This window comes from Sciurus carolinensis, chromosome 4, assembly GCF_902686445.1.
Source record: "Sciurus carolinensis chromosome 4, mSciCar1.2, whole genome shotgun sequence".
In the NCBI taxonomy this organism is placed as follows: domain Eukaryota; kingdom Metazoa; phylum Chordata; class Mammalia; order Rodentia; family Sciuridae; genus Sciurus; species Sciurus carolinensis.
The window spans coordinates 75,263,638-75,284,053 of NC_062216.1; the positions used below are offsets into that span (position 1 = coordinate 75,263,638).

Sequence of the window (20,416 nt, forward strand, 5' to 3'; positions counted from 1 at the left end):
CTCCAAAAAATGGGAACAAATGAAATAATTGTGAAGGCCCAGGATTATATTTATCTCTGAATAATTTGCGTAAAATTGCTATGGAGAAAGATAATACTGAAAATTGTGTCTTAGATGTTTGAAATTTGTAACAAATAGAATATTTTCTTTCTCACCAGAAAGAAGGGGGGTGAAAGGGAAACAGATCTGAGATTTGTTTTTGTTTTTGTTTTTGTTTTTTTGGTTGAACTCAATCTGAGATTATCTTTGAAGAGCCAGGTGGGCTGGGAGTGTAGTTCAATGATAAAGTGATTGCATTATCATGCATGAGACTGTGAGTTAGATCCCCTGAGCCACAGTAAGAAAATAAAGAAAAAGCTAAGTGGTTTGCTTGGTAATGAAGGAGCAGGTACAACTTCTAGCAATATGCCTATCTTAGGGGTTACAACAGGAATTCAGCTGAATCTCAAGAATCTAAAAAGTGTGCTGAACAAATACTCTTTTGAACAAGTGGGGGACCTAAGAAGCTCAAAGATCAGTTTAGTACTGACCTTAGCCTTACATAACAGACTTCAAGTTAGATAAATCCTCACCTTAGGCAACAGATAACAGTTGCTCAATTAAATGTTTGGTGGAGGTTAATTGGGTGACTAAGGTTGTGTCCTTTTGGATGAGGCCCCACTAGATTCCAAGGCTCTCCGAGTTCAGGTCACAGTACTTATGACCAGTCGTAAGGGAGAGAGTATGCTAGGGTGGGTCACCAAGGCAAGATGCCTACCGCACCTATCCTGGCGATTTGATTTCTTGTGAGATCTTCTGTCTTTAAGAGAAATTAGAAAGGAGGAAATAGGTACATTTTGAAATGGAATATGTTGGTGAGCTAATAGTTTAATGTAAGTTCGTTTAGAAAGAAAAAAAATCTTGTCTAAGATTTCTTAGTTCTAAAGTACAGAAGTCTGGGGAATGTAAATATCAATCCTAGCCATCAGACACTGTGATAACCAGGTTGAAAAGCCAATAAACAAACAATCTTAAAATCAGAGAATCCAAGGTTTTAACCAGTTTAAGGTAAAGACAGGGAAAACTGTCCTTTTCATAGAACAACATAAATGGCATTTCAAGACACGCAGAAAACCTACTGACTTCTCTAAAGACTGCCAACATTAATTCCTACTCTTTGCTTACATTATAACATTCTTCGTAAAAATAACTTGTGTCATACTGTGTTATTTTTAAAGCTTTCTTTATCAGATAATGTGTCAGCAGAGTTCACTTTGAATCTGAAAACACTAGAAAACAAAACCTCGGGTGAAAAAAGAAAAAATTTGAAAAATGTTGATTTTCCTGTCTAAACTAGGTTTAAACCATTCATTACTTCCATCAATCCTGAAGGACTTAATTCCAACTCTCATGCCCTTATTACCTTCTAAGGGATCTTCTCTCCTATAATCTCTTCTTCAGAAATTATTCCATCTCAGAGTAGTGCTAGATGAATTACCCTAAATTAAAATTCTGAGCACATAATCTTTCTCTCTCTCTCTTCTTTTCTTTTCCTTTTCTTTCTTTCTTTTTTTTTTTCTTTCTTTTTTTTTTTTTTTGTGGTGCTGGGGATTGAATTCAGGGTCTTGTGCTTGACAGGCAAGTACTCTATGAACTGAGCTATATCCCCAGCCCCTCTGAGCACATCAATCTCTTTATCAAATATCTTCAATGATTCCTAAATAAAAGTTCAGACCAACACTGTCCAAAAGAAATATAATGTAAGCCACATGTATAATTTAACAATTTCTAGTAGTTACATTAAAAAAAGGTTGTTAATTTTAATATTATATTTTGTCTAACCTAATATATCCCACATTCTGCTCTACCACCAGGCTATATTCACAGTTCTCACATTTCTCATTTTAATATATAATAATTTAAATAATATTTTAATACCTAATCTATTTATACAAAACATTATTATTATTATTATTATTATTATTACTACTAATACTGGGGAATTGAGCCCAAGGGTACTTTAACAATGAGCTATACCCCACCCCTTTTTTTAACTTTTTCTGTTTTTAGTACTAGGGATTGAACCCAAGAGTTCTCAACCACTGGGCCACATCCCCAGTCCCTTTTTATATTTTATTCAGGATCTCTCTGAGTTGCTTAGGGCCTGCTAAATTGCTGAGGTTGGCTTTGAACTCGTGATCCTCCTGCCTCAGCCTCCCAAGCTGCTAGGATAACAGGCATGCCCCACCATGCCTGGCTTTTTAAAGTTTTTTTATTTTGAGACAGGGTCTCTTTAAATTGCTGAGGGTCTGGTTAATTTGCTGAGGTTGGCCTTGAACTTGCAATCCTCCTGCTTCAGCCTCTGGCATGTGCCACCATGCCCAGCAATACTCATAAGCATTTTACTTTTTAATGTGTTAGGCCTTCAAAATTTAATGTGTTATTTGACATAGCACACTTCAATTGGAACACTAAATTTTCAATGATCGAGGTGAAATGTACCCCTTTTAAAACAATAACTGTTACAGAAGTATTTTAAACAGCTTCCTGTTTGTGTGTGTGTGTGTGTTATGGGGGATTGACCCAGGGCCTCACAAATGCTTGACGAGCACTTCACAGTGGAGCTCCATCCCCAGCCTGGCTTCCAGTTTTTACACTGCTTCAGTTTCCCCTACCACACTCTGCTTCATTTTCTTTTTTCCCTGTCCCCTGGTGCTGGAGATGGAACCCAGGGTCTCATACATACCAGCCAAGTGCTCTACCACTAATCCACATTCCCAGTAGTGCTTCACATTTATACAAACATAAATGGATTAAAAAGGAAATAAATTAGCAATTAAGTCCCTCAGTTGCACAAGTCATATTTCATGTGCTTTAGATCACATGTGACTAGTTCAGTCTTATCTGGAATTTACAATATGTACCAGAGGAAATAAAAATTGGGAGTATATCTATCCTGTGTCCCAGTCAAAGCAAACTATTCCTCACGTTTAAAACAAGCCCTCTGCTGGGGGCAGTGACTAAGGCAGGAGGCAGGAGGTTGAGGCAGGAGGATCTCAAGTTCAAAATCAGCCTCGTCAAAAGCAAGGTGCTAAGCAATTCCGTAAGACCCTGTTTTTAAATGATATACAAAATAGAGCTGGGGACGAGGCTCAGTGATTGAGTGCCTCTGAGTTCAATCCCCACCCCAGTACAAAAACAAAACAAAGAACAAAAAAACAAACCCTGAGTAAACTACCTTATAGTCTTACTCTGCCTTTAAAACAGTATCTTTCACTCTTTTGTGTAAAAATATTTCCCAATTTAAATGCAAATCCTCTTGGCCAAAAGAAAGATGTGAAGATTATACATATCTTAGGATATTCCATTTTATTTCTAACTTGGTACTCCATGGAAGTATGATCTAGCTTGGTTGTTTCTGTTGGGCCCCAAATAAAATAGGGTACCCATGTACGTTAGTTAAATCAGTCAATGGCTGTATGTAGAAGTTATAGAAATATATGGAAGTTGCAGCGTGATGGAAAACCTAAGGAAGATCTATCAGGGGGATGCAAAGGAACATCCTTAACTTTTTTCTTTTCTTTTCTTTCCTTTCCTTTTCTCTTTCTTTCTTTCTTTCACAATACAGGATTTACTGGTGATTAAGACAGGCACAATAGAGTGGAAGCCCTCATGAGTGCAGAGCTCACCATTTGTCCAGGTGACCACAATTGGGGATATATTTGACCCCACAGACATCAGGAATGAGCCTTTTCTCAGTCATCATGTCTTCAAATTCATCAGCATTAAACTTGGTAAAGCCCCACTTCTTTAAGATGTGGATTTTCTGGAGGCTGGGAACTTGAACTTGGCCCTGCATAGGGCCTCTATCACATGTTCATTGTTCTGTAGCTTCCTGCAGATGGACATGATGACTTGGCCAATGTGACCCCTGGCCACAGTGCCCTTGGGTTTCCCAAAGGCATACCTCATACCTGTCTGAAGCTTAGACTGGGGACATCATGAGATCAGAAATACAAAGATCCACTCTAAAGTGCTGTCTCCAAGGTCACTTAGGACAACCCATACAAGCAACAGGCTGTCTATGCTACAAAGGAGATTGCTGTTTGTAGCCACCACACACTGGTGTCTGTATTTTTTGAGATGGGATTTTGCTATATGGCTCAGGCTGGCCTAGACTCTTGAGCTCCTGCCTTGGGTACCTCCTGGGTAGCCAGAACAGCAGCCATAAGTGCCACTGCACCTGGCTGGAAAGTCTTCCAGTTTTGACTGAAGCATGTCCTTGTGTAGGAAATGGATTTTTCACATTGTTCCTATGTCTTTAAATTTTCTTGTCTGTTTCTCTGACTTGCAAGTGAATCCCTCAGAGGCAGGGATTTTGTGCCTTTTCTTTATCCCAAGGTACTTTACATAATGCTGGGCAAATGAATGACTGAATAAACTAAATTATTTAATAGATTCCACTAAAGCATTCATGTAGTCATGCTGCTAGGCCATACAAACAGGACAAGACTGGTAGTAGAAGCAAGGTTATTGTATATATTAACTCATTATGAAGGTTTTCTTTTACTCTACATGTCTATAAAACTATCATTGAATAAATACAATAGTACTAGTGGAAGACTCAATCCACAAATTCATCATGCTTATAACTAATATATTAAGATCATCCTACATGGCAGGTATGGTGGTGCACACCTATAATCCCAGTGGCTCCGAAATTTGAGGCAGGAGGATCATAAGTTCAAAGCTAGCGTTAGCAAGGCCCTGTCTCAAAATTTTTTTTTTTTTTTTTTTTAAAGAGCTGGGGATGTAGCTCAGTGGTTAAGCAACCCTGGGTTCAGTCCCTGGTACCCAAAACAAACAATCAAAATAAAATCTTACATCGTCGGAAACTGGAACAAAACATTGACATCAGAATTGGCTTGGAAAATCTGAGTATCTGGTCATTGTATGTCATGGTGTGGATATGATTTAAGGGTGCCTTCCAATGGTTCCTGTGTTAGAAGCTTGGTCCCAGTGTAACAATGTGATGGGACTGTTAAGAAATGAAGGGCTGGGGATATAGCTCAGTTAGGGCTGGGGATATAGCTCAGTTGGGGCTGGGGATATAGCTCAGTTGGTAGAGTGCTTGCCTTGGAAGCATAAAAGCATAAGGCCCTGGGTTCAATCCCCAGCACCGCAAAAAAAAAAAAAAAAAGAAATGAAGCCTACTAGGAGGTCATTAGGTCATAGGGAGGTGTACTCACAGCCTTCTTTCAGAGGCTTGGAGTCCCTCTTGCTATCTGAACGCCTTCTTGATTGCCATCTGCCATGAAGTGACACAGCTAGGAGGGCCCTCATTAGAGTCAGCACTATGCTGTTTGGATTTCAGCTTCCAAAACTGTGAGCTAAACAAATGTCTTATAAGTAATCAGCCTTAGATATTATGGTAACAGAAAATGGACTAATACAGGTAGTATAGTGTTTTTATCAACTCTGTACAATTTTGAAACTTTTAAAGTTTGTAAGTGCTTTCTACGTGAGTACAATCACTATGGAAATCAGTATGGAGGTTCCTCAAAAGACTAGGAATGGAACACTTTGTGACCCAGCTAGACCACTCCTCAGTATTTATCCAAAAGAATTAACGTACTATAGCAATACATGCATACCCGTGTTTATAATGGCACAATTCTCAAGAGTCAATTATGGAACCAGACTGGTGTCTACCAACAGATGAACAGATCAAGAAACTATGGTAATGCATGCCAGTAATCCCAGTGACTCAGGAGGCTGAGGTAGGAGGATTGCAAGTTGGGGACCAGACTCAATAACTTAGTGAGGCTCTAAGCAAATTAGCCAGATCCTGTCTCAAAATTTAAAAAAGGGCAGGGGGGCCTGGGGACTTAGCTCAGTGGCAAAGCTCCCCTACTACTAAAAAACAAAAAAAGAAAAGAAAGTGGCGTAAATATACATAATGCAGTTTTACTCAGTCATAAAAAAGGTAATTATACAATTTGCAGGAAGATGAATGAAACTAGAGAGTATTATAGTAAGCAAAATAAGCCAGACTCAGAAAGTAAAGGGTGGTATGTTTTCTTTTGTATGTGGAAACTAGAGAGGAAAAAGAGGGGAAGAGGGGAGGGGAGTGGGGGAGATCTCATGAAGAAGGGAGACCAGTAGAGGAAGGGGTTAACAGGGAGGGAGAAGGGGAAAGAAAGAGGTGGTACTGGGGAATGAAACTGACCATGCACAAATATGTAACAACAAAGCCCACTATTATAAACAATTATAATGCACCAATTAAAAATGATCTTTTTAAAAAAGTTTGTAAGTGCTTCACATATAGAAAAGTTGAATGGTTGTTGAATTAATTACAGATTAACATAGAAACAATCTGCATCTTTTTTCCTTTTTATAATAAATTATAGTTGAACTTCAAATCCGTCAGCCATAGGTCATTTTAGAGCAGACACATTTGTCATTCATAAGCATTTAGAACACTGTTTATAATTGTAATGATATTTTAAAAGACATTAAACATAATAATAATAATAAATAATAAATAATATTAAGGTAGATATTTTACTATTGAGAAAATTTTTCTTTACATTTCACTTACAGTAGTTACTTTATTTATTTTTTTTTTTACTTTTTTTATTGTAAACAAATGGGATACATGTTGTTTCTCTGTGTGTACATGGCGTAAAGGCATACCATTTGTGTAATCATAAATTTACATAGGGTAATGTTGTTTGATTCATTCTGCCATTTTTTTCCCTTCTCCCCCACCCCTTCCACCCCTCCCCTCCCTCTATACAGTCCTTCCTTCCTCCATTCCTGCCCCCCTCCCTAAACCCAACTCCAATCCCAACACTAACCCCTCCCACCCCCCATTATGTGTCATCATCCACTTATTAGCGATATCATTCTTCCTTTGGTTTTTTGAGATTGGCTTATCTCACTTAGCATGATATTCTCCAGTTTCATCCATTTGCTTGCAAATGCCATAATTTTATCATTCTTTATGGCTGAGTAATATTCCATTGTATATATATACCACAGTTTCTTTATCCATTCATCAATTGAAGGACATCTAGGTTGGTTCCACAATCTGGCTATTGTGAACTGAGCAACTTTATTTTTAATATTTGTATCATTAGTCTGTACTGCCAGGATCTGTGGTGAGCTTTGACTTACAGAGTGTGGTAGTAGTGATGAATTTTAGTTTATACAATCCACCACATAACACCAATGTCATTGGAGACTCACTCTTTCATACTCTTCCATCTTGAATATCCTTTGAAACTAACTCCTCATCATACTATGGTAACCAGCATCTCTTTGCCTTTTGTGAAACATTCTCAGGCAAACCTAAGATCTGATTTCTTTTATGCCATTATCTCTCTCAAACATACTTAAAATAGAATATTTAATAAGTCTCACAGTGATTATTTGCTTACCTATCTAAACTGTGAGCACTCTTTTGGTAGAGACTTTTTTTAACCTAGTGTTTTATCTATCTCTGTGTCTATGCCAACTGTAGATAGATGATCAAAATATGTTCAACTAAATAAATAAAACACATCCAAAGAATATTCTTAGGACTGTTAATTATCTCAATAAACTGTAACTTAATTATATGATATTATAGAAAGGATTCATTAATAAAGGTAAGGATTTACAGAAGTCTTAAAAAATGCCCCTTAACAGAGGCCTGTAGTCCCAGCTAGGCTGAGACAAGGAGGCTCTTGTCTGAGGCTAGCATGAGCAACAGAGCAAAACTTCTTAAAATAAAAAATAGTCCCTTACATAAGTAAAACCTTTTATGGATATGGGTAGATAGTGTGACAGATGAAGATGACCCAATTTCCCTTTTTTCCAATGTTATAATTTGGATCTAGCATGTTCCCTAAAGGCTCATGCATGGAAGACTTGGTCCCCAATGCAGCAATGTATGGAGGTGGGGCTTTTAGAAAATGATTGGATCATGAGAGCTTTAACCTCATCAATGGCTTACCCATTGGTGGATTCACAGTTGAACAGAATATTGGAAGGTGGTGGAAACTGTAGGAGGCAGGACCTTGTTAGAGGATAACGTCATTGGAAGCATTCCCTTGTAAGGGTACATGTCCCTCTCCCTCTCCAACAGGTGAGCAGCCTTGCTTTGCCACACCCTCCCAACCATGACATTTTGCCTTACCACAAGTCCACAGAGATGGAGTCCATGGACTGAAAACTTTCATACTGTAAGCCAAAAAAATCTTTCCTCCTCTAAGTTGATTTTCTCAAGTATTTTGTTATAGCAATGAAAACTTGATTAATGCATTGATAAACCAGACTGTCAGTTAAAATTTTATAATCTATTTTAGCTAGGTGAGGTGGTACACGCCTGTAATTCCTATGACTCAGGAGGCTGAGGTAGGAAAATCACAAGTTCAAGGTCTGCCTGAGCAACTTAGGGACCCCCAAATCTCCAAAGGAGGGGAAGAGTCAAAATACACTCTACTGTCATGTCTAAAAGGAACAAACTAAAAATAAGAAGAAAAGAAAAGAAAGAAAGAGTTGAGAATGTAGTTAAGTGGTAGAACACTTGCCTAGCAAGTGCAAGTCCCTGAACTCAATCCCTAGTACTTCCACGAAAAAAAATTATAATTAGTCTCTTGTCAGTTTTACTAGCAAAATTCATCTTCTAAACTCTGACTAAACAGTCAACTAGGCTTGCCTCTTGCCTAGCATGCACAAGGCCCTGGGTTCAATCCCTAGGATAGCCAAAATAAACAACAACAAAAAGACAATGACCAAACAAATGATCTCCTTAAAACCTTCATTTTATGTTTTTTTGCTTTTCTTTTGCTTGTTTGTTTGTTTTTGTTCTTGTTGTTCATCCTTTGGTTGCTCTGTGGTGCTGGGGATTGAACCCAGGGCCTTGTGCATGCGAGGCAAGCACTCTACCAATTGAGTTATATCCCCAGCCCAAGTACTTTTTAATACTTGTACTTGACAGAGAAATTAAATAGATTCTACTGTACTAAGCATCATGCACATTGTCCTTATTGTTAATAATCAGTAATATGTCAGAGTATACTCTAAACAAAGATAACAAAGATCTAGAAATATAAGTAGGTCATTACTGTTGATAAAGGAAGATCTGAGGAAAAAGGAAGAACAAGTCACTAAGGGGGAAGTGGATGTCTTGTCAAAATTCAAATGCATAAAATCACTATATTATACAACGGCTACCCATAATTTAGCTCAAAGCTCTCACCAATCCCCATATACCAAACTAATCCAGAAAGAGCAACAGCACTGAGAAAAATCTTTTGTGCTTATATTTATAGACTCCCTCAAGTGTTTTCCTAGCTGGTTTTTTTCCAGGATTAGAAACCATCTCTTTGCAGAGTACCTTAGTGTTTCCCTGAAATGAGGATCTGCCCTAAAGCAGAAGTTTCCTCTGACTCCTGCCCTTACAGATCACAGCTGCCGCTACCTTGGGCGGAGTTGGTGCAAATACCCTCCTTACTCATTGTATATTGTTTAACACCTAGCAGGATGGAAAAGACATATGACATCCTGTGACTTGGCGTTATTACTTTATCTACTTCCTCTTACTGTCAACACCAAGAAGAATAGGTAGAGAGAAAATTATTTCAGTTTAACGTAGTTAACTGGACACAGGTAGGAAGTCAAAAAAAAAAATCAGTTTTGGAACATGAAGTAGACTTCAGACATTTAAAAAAAGTCACTTAATTTCTGTATATCTGAACTCCAGCATTAAATTGGAGGTCATACTGTTATGGGCCAGGCTATATGGGCAATGACTCCGTTTTACCCTGAGACTCCATGTCATGTAGGAAATGCTTCTCCCCGGGGCGAACACCCCACCTCTGTGTCCATCAACAACGTTTAATAACACAAAATGGCGATTCTTATATAATGTAAAATTGTTCTCTTTTTGGTTCTTATTTTTCTTGGACCATGTACCCTGTCAGAGAACAATTGTCTAGATGTTGGTGACCATTCTTTAACTTGTACCCAACTAAGGTCGTTTTGACCCACTTCCCCTTCTGCTTATGATTTTAGATCTCATGGTGTTTCATTTGTAGTTTTGAATCATAGCAACAGACACTTATGATTGATGTGATTTTTGGTATAAGAACCCCTGCAACCCTACGTTCAGGGCTGTTCTCCCAATAGCCATTTTGGGGGCATTGTGTGGGACAGTCAACTCCTCAGCTAATAAAGACTCTCAAATTTGTACATCTCAGGGGTGATCGGTCTGTTCTTAAGTTGCGCCCCACAATAATACCATCCATCTTGCAGAATTATTGAAAAAATTAAAACAATGAAAATGAAAAAATATAGGATAATCTGATTTTTGTTGTGGTAGTGGTTTCTTTTCCTTTTCCTGGTACTGACATCCCAGCCCTTTTGATTTTTTATTTTCAGGCATGACCCTGGTTGGCCTAGAACTTGTGATTCCTCCACCTTAACTTTCCCAGTCACTGGGATTACAGATGTAATAAATTATGGGTTGTTTTCGTTTTTGATTTTGTGTCTGCAGTGCTGGGGATAAATCTAAGGCCTCATGCATTATAGGCAAATACTCTGCCACACAGCTACACCCCGACCCCTGATGAGCTCTGCTGACATTGCAAATACTGATTTGTTCAGCTGATCATTTATGCATTTTCATCAACTGTTTACTGAATACCTACTTTACATTAGATACAGTTCTAAGTACAGTAAATACAGATGTCACTAAAACATCTGATAGGGCTACCTTAATAGAGTTTACATTTTAATAGACATACTGGACATTTTATGATGTGTCCAACTGGCAGGATCAGAGTGCCCAGACATTTGGTCAACGTTCTGGAGGTTTCTGTGTGGGCATTTTGGATGAGATTTAACTTAAATTTGTGGACTCTGAATAAAGTAGATTATCCTTTGAAACACAGTGGCTGCAGACTTTGGACTTTCCAGCTGCTCTAATAGTGAAAGTCAATTCCTTAAAATAAATCTCATACAACCTATTGGTTCTTCTAGGAGAACCCTAAATAAATGCTGAATTTTCATGCCAAGAAATGGGGTGCAGCTATAACAATGCTAAAAATCTGGAAGTAGCTTCGGAAATGGGCAATGGGAAGAGACTGGAAGAATTTTACTAGAAAAAAGCCTAGACTATTTGAAGAGATTGTTGGTTGTAATATGGAAGGTAGTGATGATTCTGGTGCATTCTCAGGTAGAAAAGAGGAATACATTACTGGAAACTGGAGGAAAGGGGATCTTTGCTATAAAATGGCAAATAGATAACAACAACGACAACAACACTAGTCAGGTCAGGTAGAACACACTTGTAGTCCCAGTTACTGGGGTAGCTGAAGCACCAGGACTTTAATAGACATTTTTTCAAAGATAATATACAAATGGCCAATTAAGCATTGAAAAAAATGTCCATGCTAGGCTTGGTGGCCCACAGCTCAGAATCCCAGTAGCTCAGAAGGCTGAGGCAGGAGGATATCAAGTTCAAAACCAGCCTCAGCAACTTAGCCAGGCCCTAAGCAACTTGGTGAGACTCTGTCTCTAAATAAAAAATAAAAAGGGCTGGAGATGTGGCTCAGTGGTTAAGCACCCCTGGGTTCTTAACCACTCTCTGGTACCAAATCTCTGGTACCAAAAAAGAAAAAAATGCTCAATATCACTAATTACAGAGAAAAGCAAATCAAAACTATAAGATAACATACCCAGTATGTACCTGAGTACATTAAGATCATTAATATGATCCAGTAACCCTACTTCAGGGTATATCTCCAAAAGATCTGAAGTAGAGTCTTTTTTTTTTTTTTAATTTTAAAGTAAGAATCTTAAAGAGCTATTTGTATATCCATGTATTTACATGAAGCAGTATTTATAAGAGACAACAGGTAGAAGAAACCCAAATGTCCATCGACTAACGAATGGATAAACAAACTACAGTAAATGCATAAAACAGAATACAATTTCAGCCTTTAAAAGGAAGAAAATCTTGTCATGCTATAAGTGGCTGAATCTTGAGGACATTATGCTAAATGAAATAAATCAGTCACAAAAAGCTAAATTCTGTACAATAACATTTATGAGGTATCAAACTACTCAAATTCATAGAAAATAGAATGCTGGTTCAAGGGCATGTGGAATGTAGGAAAGAGAAGTGATTGTTTAATGGGTACAGAGTTTCATGTGTATAAGATAAAAAAGTTCTAGAAATCTGTTTCATAACAATGTGAATATACCTAACACTATTGAACTGTATATTTAAAAACTGTATTAGTCAGCCTTGCATCACTATAACAAAATGCCTAAGATAATTAACTTATAAGGAAAAAAGGTTTGCTTTGGCTCATGATTCCAGGGTTGCCAATCCATGGTCCCCTGGTCCCAGTGCCTTTGGGCCTGGAACAGCATAGCACATCCTAGTTGGGAGAATGTGGAAGAGGATGTTTGTTCACTTCTTGGTAGCCAGTAAGGGAAAGAGAAAAGGGAAGGGGAAGGAGGTCAGGGTTCCTTTATCCTCTTCAAGGACATGCCCTCTTCCACTGGTACCACCATCTCCCAACAGTATTGACTAGAGACCAAGTCATTAGCACATGGGTCTTTGGTGTGTGTGTGGGGGAACATTTGGGGAAAATAGGGTTAAATGAAGTCATAAGGATAAAGCCTTAGTACAGTATGGTTGGTGTCCTTATAAGAAGAGGTACTAGGCATGTGCATGAGTAGAGAAAAGGCCAGGTGAGGATAGAGAAGGCAGTCATCTACAAGTCAGGAAGTGCTGTAGTTTGGATGTTGCATGTCCTCCAAAGGTCCATGAGTTAAAGGCTTGATTCCCCAGGGTGGCATTATTGAGAGGTGGGGAAATGTTCAAGAAATGGGGCTATCTGAGGGGTCCTTAGGTCACTGGGGGCATGCTCTTTAAGGGGACTGTGGGTCTCCAGTTCTGCCTTCTTTCTCTTTTGCTTCCTGGCCATGTGGTGAATGGTTTTGCACTGCTACCTGTTCCTGCCTGATGTGCTGTCTCATAACAGGCCCAAAGCAATGGGGCAACCAAACATGAAGTTTTTGAACCTCAAAAACTACAAATTCAAACAAATCTTTTCTCTTTGTAATTTGATTATGTCATGTATTTTGTTATGGTGATGGCTAACTAACACAAGGAGCAAGATCTCAGGAAAAAACAATGCTGCTTGTATCTTTATCTTAGACTTCCAGGCTCCAGAACTGTGAGAAAACAAATTTCTGTTGTTCGAGTCACCTGTGGGTGGCATTTTGTTATGGCAGCTTTGGCGCACTAATACAACAGATAATAAACAAATATGCACATCTGAAACTCTATAACCATGTATGGAGTTAGTTGTCAAGTAATGATAACTGAGCCTTTTGGGCTGGAGGCGGGTATAGCTCAGTCAGTGGTAGAGCATTTTCTTAGCATGCACAAGTTCCTGGGTTCAATCTCCAAAACACAAAAAACACCACAAAAAAAAAACCCAGTTAAGTAGCTGGGCGTGGTAGCACATGCCTGTAATCCCAGCAGTTTGGGAGGCTGAGGCAGGAGGATCAAGAGTTCAAAGCCAGGTTTGGCAATTTTTTTTTTTTTTTTTTTTTTGGGGGGGTGCTGGGGATTGAACCCAGGGCCTTGTGCTTACAAGGCAAGCACTCTACCGACCGAGCTTGATGGTATAGGACTGAATTAGTGTAAGCTAAAGCCCTGGGTTCAATCCCCAGTACAGCAAAAACAAAAAACAAAACAACAACAAAAAGAAGCAACCAAGGGATTGGGGATGTAGTTCAGAGTTAGAACACTTGCCTAGCATGCATAAGGCCCAAGTGTGGAGAAAAAAATTAAGTCATGAGGGTTCTGCTTTTAACAATGGGCTAATTAATTCCCTATAAAAGGGGCTACAGACAGTTTGTCCACTCTTTTTTTTTTTTTTTTGGCCTCTACCTTCTACCATGTGAGGACACATTTTTCTCCCTTCAGAGGTTGCAGAAGAGAGAGCCATCATGGAAGATGAGAGAGTAGTTTTCACCAGATGCCAAGTCTGCCAGTGCCTTAATTTTGAACTTCCCAGCCTTTTAGAACTGTGAGAAATAAACTTCTATTATTTATAAATTACCTGTTCAGTGGTATTTTGTCATAGTACCACAAGGGGGGCCTAAGACAGAGGGCAAGAGAACACAGGGACCAGTTAGGAGGTTACTGGTCCTGGTGAGAAATGACAGAGGCCTAAACCAGGGTGATAGTGAGTTGTTGATGGATTTAAATATATTTGCAAAGTAGAACCAACATGATTAGTTGATGGTCTAGATGTTTGGCATGAGAGAGGGGAAAAAAAAAGAAAGGGAGTCAAAAATGATCTTACAGGTTATGGTCCCTGCTATGGAAGAATGAGTTGCCATTTACTTCAATCGTGATGCATGGAGGAAAAGATTTGAGGGGTCAAATTAAGAGTTTTGTTGAAATGTGTTAAGTCTAAGATTTTGTCAGGATATGCATTGGTAAGGGTAAGAATGCCCCCATTCTCTTCAAACCTAGATTCTTGGAACATAAAGATAAAACAGATACATTCTCTGCCTTTAAGTTCTAATGGTGGGTATGAAGGGAAAGCGACATGTAATCAAGTAGGTAGTTTTTATTCATTTTTATTTTCTTTCAGATTGGGGATTGAACCCAAGGCCTCACAGGTGCCAGACAAACACTCTTATCATTGAACTATTTGCTCATCACTTTTTCAATTTTTTAGGCAGTGACTAGAATGATTTTAGTGGCTGGTTTCATCAAGTTACATGCATCTAATGCATTCAACACTGACAGGTGGTAGGAACATGTGGGTTTGATGCAGAGACCTCTCACTCTCTCCATTGGACATACTCAAGATTCACTATTACATTTTTTCCACATTTTTTATTGGTGCATTATAGTTGTACATAGTGATGGAATTTATTACATATTTGTACATGCATACAATATAACAATATAATTTGGCCAATATCACTTCCTAGTACCTCCCTCTTAAATTTTATTTTTGATACAGGGTCTTGCTAAGTTGCCCAGGCTGGTCTCAAATTTGTGATTCTCCTGCCTCAGCTTCCTGAGTTGCTGATTACAGGTGTGCACTACCATATTAAAACAAACAAACAAACAAACAAAACTAACAGACTTTACTTTGGGGAGGGGTAGTTTTGGGTTTACAGAAAAATTGAATGGAAAGCATATAGAGAATTTGATATAACTTTCCTATGTTCATATATGAACACACCACCAGTGAAACTCCACATCGTATGCAACCACAAGAATGGGATCTTAATTAGATTAAGTTATACTCCATATATGTATGTCGAAATATACTCTGCTGTCATGTATCTTTAAAAAGAACAAATAACATTTTTAAAAACAATTAAATAACAAAAGGAAATTTTTTAAAAAAGAAAGCACATAGAGTTCTCCCTATCTTTAATATCTTGAATTAGTGTAGGACATTTGTTATTGATGAGCTAATATGGGCAACATTAGTGTTAAAGTTCATAGTCTATATCAGAGTTCATTCTTTTGTGTTCTACATTCTGTGGGTTTTGATCAATGTGTAATGAAATATGTCCACCATCATAGTATCATAAAGGATAATTTCGCTGCCCTAAAAATCTCATGCTTTGTCCTCCTTTCTTTCCTCCTCCAGCCCTTAGCAAACACAGCTCCTTTTACTGTCTACATTATTTTTCCTTTTCCGGCATGTCATATAGTTGAACTTGTAAGGTAGCCTCTGCATGTTGGTTTCTTTCACTTAGTCATACATGCACTAAAGTTTCCTCAACGTCTTTTGTGGATAGTTCATTTTATTGCTGAATAATATTCCACTACATAGACATACCCCAGTTTATCCATTTCTCTATTTAAGAACATCTTGGTTGCTTCCAAATTTTAGCAATTATGAATAAAGTTGCTATAAGCATTTTATGGATGGAGGATTTCAACTCATCTGGGTAAATACCAAGAAGGGTGATCACAAACAAGTTTTTGTTTTGTTTTGTTTTGTTTTTTACTAGGAATTGAACCCACAGGGGAGCTTAACCACTGAGTTACATCCCCAGTCCTTTTTATTTTTTATTGAGACAAAGTCTTACTAAGTTGCTTAGGGCCTGGCTAAGTTGCTGAGGCTGGCTTTGAACTTGTCATCCTCTTGCCTCAGCCTCCTGAACTGAGATTACAGACATGTACCACCAAGCCTGGCAAACATTGTTATTTTTAATAAAGTATGAAGTAAAGAGGGTTCTTTAAATTTACCCTAGCAATTCTCTAAAATATGAATGCCCTTCCTTCTCTATGTAGCTATTCTGCAGCCACTATCAGCAGGATACCCCTGCCTGGCTAATTTACAGGAAAATAGCTACATGATAACTAAAGTGCTCATGCTGACTCACATCCACCCTTTCAAAAAACCATAACCACATGCCAGTCTGTGGGCACTTTTCAATGCAATGTTTCATAATTAAAGGCCTATGTTCTTTTAGCAGGGCTCTTCCTTAATTTTAGTGGCCCTCTAGCCCTGTAAAGCATAACCTCTCAGGAGAGATTTATCATCTTTAGAGGGAAAAAGACTATTGAAGTTCCAATGTGGTGTTTATTAATGTGGATTCTAAAAAGGACTAGACAAGTACATAACACTTCCACAAAAGTAAATGCAAATGTTGTATTTCAGTGTACTTTTCTGAGAACAGGGGGTCACAATGTCTTATCCCAGTCTCAAAAAGTAGTATAACACCCAAGAAACAGCTGGAGGGGCTGCCAAACATTGAAAGCTATAGAGGAAGGGGGAGAAAAATCCACCTCTCCCTGGGTGCTCAGGGAAAACTAGAAGGTGGAAATTGCAGGCATTGTTTGCTTCTATTCCCACCTTTCAGGGTGTGCCTCCTCTCCAGGCACAGTTCTGTGTAAATCACAGACCCCCAATTCCTTCCTAGCAAAGGGGAGCTTAAGAGTAAGTAAGCATTCCCTCTGAGTGTAGGGATAGTGCACCAATAGGATTAGGGTATTTTAGCAAGAATTACACATCTTCAGAACAGGCCATAGTCAGAAGGAACTGAAATTTTCACCTCCACTTGTCCAAAAATGGTCACTGTAATACTTTAGCATCTGCCTTTAGTAATTCTTGGAGGAAGAGATGTGACCAGTGGAGGCAAAGTTCTCTTAAACTAAATTGAGAATGGGTGTTCTCTCCTTATCAAAACCTTCTATATTATGTGCATTATGGGGGTGAGTACTTGGAATCAAATCCAGGACCACTGAGCTCATCCTCAGCCCTTTTTATTTTTCACTTTCAACAGGGTCTTACTAAATTGTCCATGCTGGCCTTGAACTTGTGATCCTTCTGCCTCAGTCTCCTGAGCAGCTGGGATTACAGGCATAAGCCATTGTTCTGGCATACTATGTGTATTGATACAGTTGGGTTTTTTTGTTTGTTTGAATACCTATTGCCTGATATACAGCATCCCAGTCACTGTGTTTTGGAATAATTGTATGATTTGGTGCTCATTCTACTATATATGCTTAATTTACAAGCGCCATGTAATTTTTCTGTGTTGCAAAAAATCACCCTCCCTAATACACATCTTTCTCAGAAAGAACCCTTCTTACTTTGCTCCTCTAGCTGAATGAGACAAACGTAGAAATATTTGGATGAGGCGGGCCCAGAAACCAAAGAATCTCTTCCCTTCTGTCTCCCCCGTAGGTGTTAGCACCGCCTGCCTACGTTGTTTTTTTTTTTTTTTTTTAAGAGGCTGCGTAAGCAAGTGTAGACGTGCACTGAAGACCGTCAGCTGGTCAGCTGAATCTCTGAAGCAACCAGCTCCATCACTCAAAGCTGAACAAATGCACCGGTCCATTCTTTTTTTCTACTTCTCCCCTCCTCCTATGGAATTTACTTTTGTGTTGCTGCTGCCTAGAGATGCAGCCAGTATCTCCCTCATCATCTGTTTTACCTCATCCTTTGGCTTTCTGTCCTTATTTGGCATGCATCTGCAAAATCTCATGGGTGTGCAAAGTCTTGTATTTCTCTCGTGGTTGGATGCAAATTTATTGAATGAATATGTACCTATTATTAAAATGTGTGGAAGGTGTGTTGACATCAATGGTTTGACCCTACAATCCTATAACTGTTTAGATGTTAAATTTGGGGAAATGATTTTAATTGCAATCATATTTTATCTCCCCCCCCCACCCCCCAGTATTGGGGATTGAACACAGGGGCACTTTACCACTGAGATACTTCCCCAGCCCTTTTTTATTTTTTGTTTTGAGACAGGGTCTCTATAAATTGCTGAGGATTTGGGTAAATTGCTAAGGCTTGGGTTGAATTTGTGATCCTTCTGCCTCTGCCTCCAGAGTTACTGGGATTACAGGTATGTGCCACCATGCCTGGTACATTTATATTCTTTAGATACTAGGTTCAGTGGCTGGGGTTGTACTCAGTGGTAGAGCGCTTGCCTAGCACGTGTGAGGCCCTGGGTTGTTTCTCAGAACCTCATATAAATAAATAAAGATCCGTTGACAACTTAAAAAAAAGAAATACTAGGTTCAAGGCAGACTTTTAAATCCAGTTTAATTCCAATTATAAGTAAGTGGACTGCTTTTTACAAAATTCAGAGGAAAGAGATAATCCATTAAATCCTCTAACCTGACAAAGTGGCCCTTAAAGGATTTGGGGGCCTTTCCTTGGTATTCTCTGTCCTGATACCTTTCAATACTATTAAAAAGTAGCAATAGAGCAACATATTGACAACAATAATGAATAAAGACAAATGGCCTAAAAAATCTGCAAGAGGATATAAGTCTGGATTCATTCATTATATAGATGTACTATGTTGCCAGGCCTAGTTTTAGCCATTGGGATACGTGGTGGAGGTGGTAGGCAAACTCCATTTCTTACTTGCATGGATCTTAAACTGTGGGCTGAGTTTGCATAGACATTTTAATTTAAAAAAATTTTTTTGAGTTGTTGATGGGCTTTTATTTTTATTTATTTATATGCGGTGCTGAGATTCAAACCCAGTGCCTCACACATGCTAGGTGAGTGCTCCACCACTGATCTACAACCCCAGCCCCACATTTTAACTTTTTAGTTCTATTTTATTTTCCTGTGTTCACCCTCCTCATCCACTTATTTCAACTTTTAAAGAATTATTATTATTATTGCAGCAATGGGGATTGAACTCAGGGAACTGCATCCCAACCCCTTTCATTTTTTAACTTTAAGACAACATCTTGCTGTTTCCAGGATGCTCCAGCTTCCGCCTCTTGAGTAGCTAAGATCCTGGCTAACAATACTGTAAATTTGGTATTATCATCTTGATTTCTTACAAGAAATCTCAAAGTACTTTGCTCAAGAACCTATAGTTCTGGGCAGAACAAGTTTTCTAACTGTACTCTATTCTATTTCTGTAGGTTAAGAGAAAGATAAAGCCAATGAAAGGAAAAAATGCCTGAGACAACCACTATATTTTTATCCTCACTCTCACCCCTTCATCCTTAGAAGTGAAGTCTGTTCTTACTCCCTTTTTAAGAAGGTTGTCATAAACAGGAAGCATGGCCTGGGTGCAAGAAATCTGGAGGCAGATGATAAGTGGCTGTTCAAAAGTTGTAGGAAAAGGGAGACATCTTTCTCCAATGGTTCAATGAAAATTTTATTCTCAGGCTAGGAGAGATGATCCTCATAGGTGGAGAGAAAATGAGGATGGCAGGAAGAGGAAAGGAAAGCTCTTGAAATTTATCAGTGTTCTCTTTGCTTATAGAAACACAAGGGAAAATGGGAGTCTTCCTCAGGACTAATGGCTTTGGAAAGCTAATTACCTTTCTGTTCAGTTAGACAAGGGGTCTGCAAACTATGGCACTAGGGTCAAATCCAATTTAACACTTGTTTTTTTCTTTTGGTGGGGGCAGGGGGCAAGGATGGAACCCAGGGCCTTGCACAAGTTAGTCAAGTCCTCTACCATTGAGCTACATCCTAGGCCCTCTAATAACTATTTTTTACCACCATAAACCAATTTTTTTAACATGTTAGATGGTTGGGGGAGAATCAAAATAAGAATAATATTTCATGACTTATAAAATTCAAACTTCAATGTCCACAAATAAAATTTTATTGGAATACAACCACAGTCATTCAATTATATATTCACAATGGCTGCTTTTTCATGATACCAGCAGAGGCAGTTATAACAAAGATTGTATGGCCCACAAATCCTAATATATTTACCATCTGACCCTTTATAGTAAAATTTGCCAACTCCTGAGTTAGACAGTAGATGAATCAAGTGAAATGGCATGACAAAGTTCTGAGGTGATAGGGTCATATTAGCCCCAAGTCAGGAGTACTGGGCACTGTGGTAGCAAAGGGTGAATGAAGAAAGAAAGATTTCCTCATCT

The 20,416-nt window shown here is 38.6% G+C and overlaps 1 protein-coding gene and 1 pseudogene across 1 annotated transcript in view; both read right to left on the bottom strand.

Annotated features, from left to right (window-relative positions):
- The window catches only part of Slc2a3 (solute carrier family 2 member 3), a 73,821-nt gene that overhangs the window by 14,268 nt on the left and 39,137 nt on the right, over positions 1–20,416 (bottom strand). The window lies entirely within an intron of this gene.
- LOC124984112 (uncharacterized) lies at positions 4,014–4,123 on the bottom strand (annotated as a pseudogene).